The following is an 11,903-nucleotide window of genomic DNA, read 5'->3' as shown; positions in this document are numbered from 1 at the left end:
AAGTAAAAATTCGAGTGATAGATAATTTATTCGATCTGGGCGGTTTCCATGTGAGAGAAAATTATGAGTATATAGTGTACTTTTCAGCATTTCATCACCATGCCAGTAAGAGGAAAATTATTAAAACTTTGAATTATCAAAACAGGAAAAAATAATGGTAGACACTATCTGAAATGACAATAAGTGTAGCTTATATACCCAGAGCCACAAACCATGAGCAATGGCAACTAGGTGATGGATTTATTAATGGTACAAAACATAGAAGAAAAGTGAATAAGTTGCACAATACTCCACTATTTTTATTGGAACTTTTGTTTTACAAAGATAATTAAATCTTGTTTTAATGCTGCCGTGAAGTTTATTAACGTACGATTATGGAATATTGTTGCGAATGTCCTATATTACTCCTCACAATCCAACTAAGTTGTTTAGTCGCTTCTTGACCTCACTTTTGGAGTAAGGCCACACAGTCTCAAGGATGTTTGTAACATAATTTTCTATAGGCCATGCCATGATTATAAGTGTTCCATTAGCTTCTTTACCGTCAAAATATTGTTTCACCACATGTTATCCATGCTTAGGATCATCGTGTTTTTGGATGATTAGTTTTCGCCTGGTGAACTGCGTTCCTGAAGAATAACATAATGAATCAGAATTTACATATATTTGTCAGCATTCCCGGAGTATTAGCCTCTTATACCCTTTTCCCTCACTGTTTCAATAAATGAATACTGTATATAACGTCAAAATTGTGATATATAAAATGGTTTAACAGGTTTGATATGCACCTGATGTGAGGAATGTTTTGGCAGTAATAAGTTTCCAGAATTATAATTTCAGTTTTTATATTTTTTCTAATGAAATGCAACCTTAGTACCATATTAAACATTTTCAAATCACAGATGACGATCCTGAAAAGTTTTAGTTTTTGAATATGTTTATCATGAGCCACGACAATAGCTCATGAAAGGGATCGCACAGAATTTGCTTAAAACTCTAGTAGAACATTTGGGTAAAAACCACCTTAAAAAGCAAACAACACTCAAAACCTTTCTTTTCAAGAGGAAAGATCACCCAAACATTGATAAAAAGTAAAATAAGTGATTTCATTATTGTAGACAAAATAAAAATTTGCCAAATTGTTCATATTAATTTTATTGTTTCACAAGCCTACAGCAAAATCGGCTGGGTATTTTGCACTAAAACCTAGTCAGATATACTACATGAAGCGCTGCGAATGTTCATGACCTACTTAAAAGTTGATTATTTATTGAGTGGCTTTTATACTCGACGTATTTTAAACGCGTGTTTACACGAAACCTCAGGCACAAAGGCACTTGGCTCAGTAAATAAATTACTTTAAAAGACACGAAACTTTGTTTAAAGAGATGTTTTAGACGTATTTGTTTTATTTGAAAGGTTGGATTTGTACTGATAAACTTTTATACGTTCTTTGTGGGGGTTGTGTCTAATTCTAGGCATATATTTGCCCATTGCTGTGCATTAAAAAACAATAACAAACAAGATAATTAAAAACTGATAACTGAAAATCTACAAAGATGGATTAGAAAACTAAGCTAACAAGGCTGGAAATTTACTGCTGATACTTTGCTCAAGCTATAAACCCCTACTATGACTCTACTATAAAATTATTGTAAGTGATATCTACTGTAATGTGGGATAGATCGCACAGAAATTTTGCCAAAAATTGAGAGAGTAGTTTAAACTTAATTTGATTTCCTTAATTTTGTGGTGATTCAAAATTTACTAATACCTTCACTTTCTGCTATCAAAAAGTCTGGTGTTTTCCTAGCGTGCACGTTAGTTGGAAATTACAACTCGTGCATTTTACTAGCGCATTAATTGGAAACTGCCACGTGAAAGGTTCCAGATGTTGCCGGTGTTTTTTGTTACTCAAGTCACTATTGTTCGTCGTTAACTCGAGTTTGCTGTATTTAAGTGGATTTCTGCGACTATATTTCAGCAAGTTTTTAACAGTGGACGATTACCATAATAGTTTTTCCTACTCAGATAACATAGTAGTGATTATTTCTACCGTTTCTTATTCTTAGCTGAAATCGTGAGTGTGTATTCGGTATTTATTACCACTACATATAGCACTATTTTATATATCTATTGCTATTTTTAAATAGTTAAGATAGCGGTTGTAAATGTTGTCGATAATTGACGACTTACGTTAAGTATGTTGCTGTTGTTTATTTTGCATGAATTATTTGTGTTGCCTTATTCCAGCAAACACTTAGCACAGCAGGCTGTTGAAGAACATAAATATATGTCGTGTAAACCTAACAAGGTAAGCATGTTACTGCGTCTGTTTATATTGCATTCATTACTCTGCATTGTATTATCTTAAAAGAAACATTATTCCGTTCTGATGAGATTGCTTTGTTGTTGCTCGTCTTTTGTTACATTACACTGTGACATTGATTGAAGCCAGTCATTAAAGCTATGATGATACAATCTTTGCCTTCAAGATAATTCTTTGAGAACTACTTTACATTTTGTTTGTTGTACTTAACTACTAGTACATGTGTTTATTCGTTGTTATTTATTTTGAATAAGTTCAATGTGGTGGTTAGGTGAAAAACAAGCCAATGCAGCAGTAAACTGTTGAAAAACACGTAACATTCAATTGAATGCATATGCACGGATGTAGCTTAAAATTTATTCTCCATAAATGAACATAAAGCTTAAGAAAGACGATTAGTAAAATTTGTTAATTTAAGAATTGTTTGTTTGAAGTTACGCACAAAGCTACACAATGGGCTATCTGTGCTCTGCCCACCACGGGTATCGAAACCCGGATTCTAGCGTTGTAAGTCCGCAGACATACCGCTGTGCTACTGGGGGGGCATTAATTTAAGAAGGGGGAATAGAGATGGTCAAAAAGTACAGAAACAAAGTTGGATCAAAATACAAAGATTATATTTCAAGCCTACAACTAAAATTGATAAGTTCTGTAGACATGGAGCCAAAATAGGAATTTGTAGTATGTTAAAATAATGTAGACACTATTTCTAGTCTCGTTTGTTTATTTTCGGAGTCCCTAGTTGTAAGCTTAAAATGGTGATGTTTGCATTTTCATTCAACATGTTTCTATTCTTTTTTTGACGATCCCTATTCCCACTTTTAAAATTAACTGTTACTGACCTTGTTATAGTTTATACATTGGTAAGTGTTCTTTTTGGCTATCTGCAAATGCTAATACATTTTTACATTTGACCGTAGGAATCCAATGTCGTGGTCTACTTAGCGGCTGTAAGGATTGTTTATTTATTCTGTTGTGTTCTGTACTGTATTTTCTCCTTTTGGTGAACTACTACGAAGTCCTTTTGTGCATTTTATAATCAATCAAAAAACGCAACTTACAAAAACTTGCAGTTTGGAAATCGCATGGGTGTCAAGAAATATCTTCAAGCTATTATTGAAAGGTTCTTAAAAGTCGTGCCCTGTTTTAAGTTATATATGTAATAGGTGTCAGAGAAATATGCTCTTTTCGAATTGGATTATTTTGTCACACCCGGAAGTGTCAACATGTGTGAAACTTTTTTATAGGCACAAATATCTACTGTCTTATAAGACAGAAAGATGCCTACTACTACCTGTCTATTATATGGCTTTCTATAAGGTTACGTAAGTGACAGTTCTTAGGGTCTTGTATTTTTGACAGATCTTTAACAGCAATTAAATGATGTTTAATTTTTAAAGCTGCAGCGAGTATAATCCCTGTGTTAAAATATAAATTACTGGTTGTACTTAAGTAGATACTTTGACTGTAACTCATTGCATTTACTTTCTCTATATTTCTTTTAATTACATAGTATTGTTGGTTGGTATATTGAATTGCGCACAAAGTTACTTGAAGGTTATCCGCACTAGCCGTTCCTAATTTTCAAAATAGACTAGAAGGAGAGCAACTAGTCAACACCACCCACCGCCAACCTTAGGCTGCTCTGTATAAACGAATGATTGGATTGACCGTCATATAATAACGTCCCCACAGCTGAAAATGCAAGCAAGGTCGGGGACGGGAATTATTTTGTATACTCAGGTTAATGGTTTTAGCAGTATATTTTTAGAAAATACATAAAGTGTAATACATCTGAAGCAGAATAGATTGCTTAAATAATACATATACGTTCCATCTAAAATTATGTTAGGATTTACTTAAATGTTATTCTTAATGCGACCGGGCGTGGCCTAGTGATTTGCGTGCCGGACTGTGAATTAGTCTAGTCTATCATTTTAAAGCGAAGATGACCCTTTTACAGCTTTGTGCAAACGTCTGAAACAACCACCAAAAAACTAATGATTCTTAATGCTGGAAGTAAAAATGTTTAGGGAAGATTGTGTTCTACAATAAAGCATATTCTATGTTGTGCCTCGTTCAATACTCTTTACATATATATTTTGCCAGCAATTATACTTTGTGTTTTCCCGTAATAAATCTCAACTGTATTTTCTCTGGCTATCAGTTGAAATACAGGTTATATGTTATATATACACACACCATTTTATGTTGCACATTTGTAAAGTAATAACAAAAAAGGGATATAATTCTACCTATTGACATTTTAAAGAGTAATTGTATGTAGTTTTATAATAAATAAATATATATGTACACACACACACACACATATATATATATAAGAAATATCTGTGCAAGCAGTTTCGTCCTTACCTTTATAACCACGTAAACACACACTACTCACGTGTGAGTATACATAACACATATTTTCCTGCAATTAATGTTTAGGATAGAAATAATGTGCACCAGAAATACAACACGTTAAGTACTTTAAGAATCGATTATTTATCAAGCTAAATATATTCTGGTACTTTCGTTTCTGAATTTACAAATATTAAAAAGATGGCGCTGTAACCTATCATCCCAAAAATGGTTCACTTATTTAACGGATTATGAGTTGTACCGATTTTATCGCCATCTCTCAAGTGTTTTTGTTTTATTTATAGAGTTTATAAAACATATAGTTGAATACATTATACGTTGAAATATAAGTATTACATCAAGGTATTAACTTTTTACTCAAAGAAAGCAATAACAGGGAAACGAAAGTTATCAAGACACACGGTACTGTGTCGTTCGGCTAAAACAACCCGTAGAACACGCTGTGTGTCATTAACAGTAGTGATAGTTTAGCGATTTCCACTTTCTGTTGCTCGGATTGTGGTAATCCAAACTATCCCATATTTTCCGTAAATATGCTCTACTGGACCCTTATTTTACATGTCAAATCTTAATCCATTAAGAAATGTACGATATATAAAATTTCCAATTTTGATTGAATTTCTTCCTCTGTTTTCTTCTTTATTTCTTCGCACAGAAGGTATGGAAACTTTATTTGATAGAAAAACATACTTAACTTAAATTTTACACACTGATAGACCTTTATAACCTACAATTATATGTCAAATTTGGTTTAAATATAAGCCACATGTACAAAGTTATTCAACAAAAACGCTTAATTTTGCCCAAAATTTTTGCGCACGCTTACGCAAAAAGTCACGTGAGCGATCAGTCTAAAATATTTATTACAGCTTTTAATAAGAGTAAAAGTGGGCCATATTTAGTTTTTGTCGTTCGGATTAATAACGGCTGATTTATAGCAGAAAAACATGTACAGATACATAAGTATTGCAAACTAGAATAGCAGTTTCTAGCTCAAGTTATCGAAATAATCTTATGGGTGGATGGTTATTATTCTTAGGTGTGAAAAAAAAATGCGGACAAAAAAAGTATTGAGCATGTGACTTAAAATAATGCAATTAAAATTGGCGGCCAAACTGGTAACTACACTTATAGCATTCATAAGAATTTTACAGCAAATATTCATTCATTAGATAGCCAGGCCGCGTTTTTTGTTCAATTTGAGGCATGAAGTTGGGTAAAACTAAATACGCGGCCTGGCTAACTAATGAATGAATATTTCCTGTAAAATTCTTATCAATGCTATAAGTGTAGCTACTAGTTTGGCCGCTAATTTTGATTGCATTATTTTAAGTCACATGCTCAATCCTTTCCTAGTCGCACCTTTTTCCACACATAAGGTATTTTACATTAGATTTTATATAACAAAAATCCGTATAAGCTAGATATAAATAATTTTAGTATACTATTACTGTTTGAAAACAAAAAATAATTATCCTAACTATGAATATATATGTAAAGTCCACAAATTGCTTTGAAACAAATATGATAGAGTATATTTTTAAAAAAAACACACACACACAAACCCATGGCCCTCTACTGGGTAAAGTTTGTTTATGCTAATTGTGATTGAAAATATAAGAAAAAACAACAAAACATTAAAACTATAGCTGTAAAAGTCAAAGTCACCAAAAGTAATTGTTCAATGCTTGAAACTTTTAGGTTATTTTTCTCACCCATTGTTCAAGCCATTTTATTTCGCCCAACAAAAGATACATGCCACTATAGGCTAGCCTACGCATATGCTTATCGATCGTTTGCTATTGATTAGAGTAAGAGATGTAACAATGCGCGTGACTGTCTCGTAAACGGGAATGAGATGTGTAACATGGTCTTGACATTGGCTCCTTTCCTTAGCGTATATAGACTTAGAAACTTCTAGAATAGGGAGGTTTCAGAGATCTTGGGTAGCAGCGATAACCATATTAGAAGATTTCAACTTATTTAAAATTCCAAATTAAATGTAAGTATTAGATCATATGATTTCATGTAACCTTCTAAATGTTGAAACTTGAAAATTGTTTTCAGTTTTAATTTGATAAAAATATTGCGATTCTTCTGAACGAAGGGTTATAATTAACTGATTTTTAGCTTTGAACTTGATCTTAAGTACCATAATTATCATAATAATCATCGTGTTGAATCTGTTGAAAATTACGTAATATTTCTTCCAGTAGAAGTATTTAAACATTATCAACCATTTCCATCGCACAACCTGAAGAATATCAACATTTGACCCAATTTGCCATTCAACTAGTTGAAGCGCCTTTCGAATTGCGAGATAGCGATGAATATAATCTAGTATTTTGAGACAAAATATATAACTATTAAGTGATGGTGTATATGTAAAAATGTAGATCGATAGATAACTTCTTATAGAAGTAAGTATTTAGGGATTTAGACAGATGGATAGAGACAAATGTTAGGTTATAGTAAAAATGATAAACAGGCATGAATAAGAGAGTGATTAAAATATATTTAAAACGGCACTAGATCACTTTAATATTTTTTCACTTTTTGGCAATTTCAACAATTTACAATAAATTAATATGGCGATAATTTGCGCTTTTTATTTTCTCAAGTTAACTGGACTTCCTAAACGCTAGTTGTATGTCATATTTCATATGTTAATATATGCTTAATGTACAAGAATAATAATAAATTACTGTTTGAGTTAATTCACTGGATTAGATAGCGGGTTGGTTTTTATCTCTCGACAAGTTTCACAACATCAAAAGAAAAGAGATTGGTTATAACCTCAATTATTATTTAGCACAGTTGCAGAAATTAGTCAATAATAAGACTCGTTGTTTGAACGTAGACCTTAGAATTAAAATATTTGCCTTAAAATAATTACGTTGTGAACCAGATTTTTCAAACCAAATCCAGCTCTAAATTACACTACAAAACAATAACAACAGTTTGCAACTTCAAATGAAGGAATAGTTCTTTCTCGTACAAAATTACATTTAATTCTCTAATAAAAACTATTAATTAATTATGGGTTTATAAATGGTCTAGTTTATTTTTCTTGCAAATTACTTCCCTCAAATTCATAAGTTAATCTCTTTCATAATTTTATTTTCGTGAATATCTAAATAAACTTAATAACTAAAAAAAATTCATAATTTTTATTATATTTTTTCTTTGCTCCTTGATTTTGCTTTTCAATTCACTTGGCTGATACTGTTACGATTTCTTGATTTATAATCACCATCTGTACTAAAATCGTTTAAACATAAGTGTTATGTGTGCCCAATAGTTGTATAGGGTTGGTTTGTTTGGAATTAAATACAAAGCTACATAATGGGCTATCTGTGCTCTGCCCACCACGGGTAAGTGTAAGTCCTCAGACATACCGCTGTGCCACTGGGAGGTAGTTGTAAAGGGAATAAAATCATTAAATTTGAAAAGTAGAGTATTAAATTTTTTTACTAAGCAGTATAACTTTTATCATTCGTTGGAAAAAAAAAGCGGAGCATCACGTGAAAACAGTTCCTTATAAAAACTAAACTTGAATCGGGCTTGGTTTAATGGTTAGCGTATCGGACTGCGTATCATAGTTTAAAGGTTTGCGCCGCGATACCACTGAATTAGCTCCGCACTTTTCAGCTGTGGGTGCGTTATAAGAGTAATAGGCAATCTTCTTATTTGGATTAAAGCTGACAAAGCTCTTTTTGCGTAAAATATTGTATGGTTGGACAGTCTTTCCCAAAATACTTAATTGAATAATATAGAACAAGAAAACATTTTCATACGTAATGTTTTTGAAGATGCTATGTATGTATTTGTAAAAATGCTATGTACGTATTATTTTCGATTTAACGTTTCTTGGTTCTAGTACCATAAGGTGTAGTTGCAAACTCATTATTAAAAAGTCAGACGTTAAAGTATATCCACTCTAAAACTTTCAAGCGATATAGATATGCATTATTTGTCAGTTTTTGTTTAATGAATAAATAAGCTTACACAAAATGAATTTATATTGGGAAGAATAGGTGTACTTTTGAATAAGAAAGATACTTAGTTTATTGTGTATATAATTTATTTTATCAGACATGTAATCAAACTTCAATCGATAGTATTTTATTTGTTTAAATGTTAATCTTTATTTTTACATCGAAACCCGGATCCATAAATTTCTTTATTCTACTTGGGCTGAATCTTGCTATAATATTTGATTTCTGACAGATGAATGGCTTATAGTTCAAGGCTATTGAAGAATATGTATGTAGAAATATCATATATTAAAATATGAAGGTGTTCGTACAGCTATACAATATTACATAATTTTTTAGCAATTTTTACTACTGAAATTATGAATTCCGTAATCATTAAGTTTAACATAAAAGTTCTCAAAGTCTATACAAATATTTATAAAGCTATATACTAGTTGTTATTAATTCAGCTAGTCGCATTGCTGTTATTTTTCATCATGAACTTAAAAACAAAACAAAAACGAAATCACAAGCAATTCATAACTTAATTGATAGTGAAGCTTTGTGTTATAATTTAAGAAAACTTTTTCCAAAGCTGAAATATGCTAACAGTGAAAGCGAGACCTACGCTTATTACCCCCCCCCCCCCAAAAAAAAGCATGATTATGTTACGTAAAAATACGTGAATATATGACCTTATTTTTATATGTTGCGCATTTTAAGAACTAGCTGCTAACAAGTATAATTTCCTTACTTGAGTCCTGCCCGTACATTCTACGTCTAGCACAAACCCGAACTTATTATGACTTTTTATTAGAAACTCACGCTTTGGGAAGCATCGTGTGGCTGCTGAAACCTTAGATGTGTTCCTATTATATACTGTTCTTAAAAATAGTAGTACTTCATTGTAAACAATTTGCTAATCGCATTCCTGGAAGAGAATCTTTCAAAGCTTGCTATCCTCACAAATACTACATGTTCTTAAAAAATCTAGTCTCGATACATAAATCAAAACGTAACTATCTAGCTATGATGATTTATTTGTTTATAAGACCTGTTCTTCATATATTAACGTTGTGCCTCTCTATTTTACGATCCACGTCTGCTTTTATACCTTTTATTTTCTCTGTATATATTATCTACGTATTTGTGGTATGTCAGCACACTATATGTTTGCTTTCTTCTTGTGTTAGAAATTCTCAAAGCTTTGCATTTATTCAGGTAGGTACAGTTTTTATTGGCCAAGAAAGTCATTAAACTATAGTTAATCGTTTGTTCAGTGTCATCCACCCAAGGTATCACCTTGTCTTCCCATGGGAAAGATTCATAAAAAGTTGTACGTACAGCGACCTTTTCTATTGGCAGGCTAGGTGATGTCTAGAGTGTACAATTCTCCTATGATCAGTGAGAACGAGAAACACTCACGAGTCACCTTGGAAAAATATTACATTCTAATCTGGGAAAGTATTACATTCTAGTCTTACGTATGTAGTCTCCCGACGGGACAGCGATAAGTTTACGGAATCACAGCACTAAAATCCGAAGTTTAATTCCCCGTGGTGGACACAGCAGTTAGCCCAGCGTGATTTTACTCTTAAACAAGCAAACTTATATTTTATTACAAGTTACAGCTTTTTACAATAAGAAATAGTATTTTTTATAACAGGTATGACGTTTCGTCACTGGTGAGATCATTCTCAAGTACACAAGTTTGACGATAAAGAAGGTTTTTGTATTTAATTCGACATTCAACAATCCAACAATGTATTGAAATTTTAGAATTGATAGGGGTTACTTATGTATATATACATCAAAAATATGCAAAAAAAATGAATAAGTATAACAAAATGTGGAATATGATATGCGAAATATTTGCATAAGATTGGGAATGTCTAGGGAAATAACGATCAAAAACATATAGAGATGTGTCTGGGTATTTGTTAATTGTGGGATTGTTTGACTATTAGTAAGGCTTCTCTGAGATGTGCCTGGGTATTTGTTAATTGTGGGATTGTTTGACTATTAGTAAGGCTTCTCTGATTTTTCTTCTGTTAATGTCAGGTTCATGTTTTAATACTGTGACATTCTGTTCAGAAAAAAAAACTGTAGTTGTTTTTGTTTATATGCTCATAGACTTGGGAAGGGGATTTTTGATGTTCTTTTAACCTGATGTTTAAGTTACGTCCTGTTTCACCTATGTGAAAGGCTGGACAATTGCTACACTTTATTTTGTAAATGTCTTCTGGTGGGGTGGGTTAAATAATTTTCTTAACATGTGTTTAATTTTCTTTTCTAGACGTGAAAATGAATCTAGACATTATGTTAAAATTATATTTATGAGCTAGTATTTTCCATTTTTCTGATAGACGTATGCTAATATTTTCTGTTTATGGAATATTACAAGTGATTAGGTTTCCTTTGTTTTGTGGAGTGTTTTCCATCTTGTAAATGCTAAGTCCCCGATCTGAACACATCTTTATGATTTGAGGTGTCCGAATATTTTTATATAGGAAAGGGCTGTTACATGCTCATCCCAAAAGCGATCAATTTTCGGTTACAGCCCACTATCTACAAAGGCGAAACAATGTTCAATTTAGTTCTAATACAATGCGTTTCATCGCGACTTTTTACGGGATGTGGTTGTCACGTAACTTGCTGATATGTATATTCAAAATATCTTTTAATATCACATATTCAACCCTCTGTATTCTTACTATGGTTAGGAACTTGTTCTCAGGGTAGTAATCACTTAAGGGTCCACCAAGAGTAAAATTTATACAAGATGTTAACGATCCACTGTTCCTTTTAGCAGACAAACAACGAAAAGTATTTTATGCCATAGTCGACTTTGCAACTCGAGTTCAAGACTACTAGTACCTTCCTAGTCCTTGCTGCGTAAAATGTGTGTGTGTGTAAGAGAGAAAGTAAGTTACTTTTAAGCTACTTCCAATAATAAAAGCTGCTTATAGATATTGGAGATGGACATGGTTTTCCAATAACTGTATTTATTGGAATACAATAAGTTGTGTTGAAAAACAATTAGCCATACCATACCTAAGTAATAGCACGACTGTAAAATATATGTAAACAGGTGTGTAGTTAGCTGTATAATTAACTTACTCTTACCAAATAATATCACAACTAGGCGAAACCTTTTAATAATGAATAACAGTAATGAAGAATGGCAAATTAAAATTAGCATTTTGGCCAGAAAC

General features: G+C 32.2%; 1 protein-coding gene across 2 annotated transcripts in view; it reads left to right on the top strand.

Moving 5' to 3' along the window:
• The first annotated feature begins 6,556 nt into the window (after window positions 1–6,556).
• LOC106467292 (hyccin-like) overlaps window positions 6,557–11,903 on the top strand; it is a 48,225-nt gene continuing 42,878 nt past the window's right edge. Inside the window, exon 1 of one of the 2 annotated variants that reach the window (XM_013927629.2) lies at window positions 6,557–6,713. The gene's annotated coding sequence lies outside the window, so the exon portion shown is untranslated. The remainder of the gene's footprint in view (window positions 6,714–11,903) is intronic. The other variant, XM_022395434.1, reaches the window with a different exon arrangement.

The sequence above is a fragment of the Limulus polyphemus genome, unplaced genomic scaffold (genome assembly GCF_000517525.1).
Source record: "Limulus polyphemus unplaced genomic scaffold, Limulus_polyphemus-2.1.2 Scaffold2557, whole genome shotgun sequence".
NCBI classification, from domain to species: Eukaryota; Metazoa; Arthropoda; class Merostomata; order Xiphosura; family Limulidae; genus Limulus; species Limulus polyphemus.
Note: the sequence above shows the minus strand (reverse complement) of the source record. Positions and strands in the feature narration are given on the sequence as shown.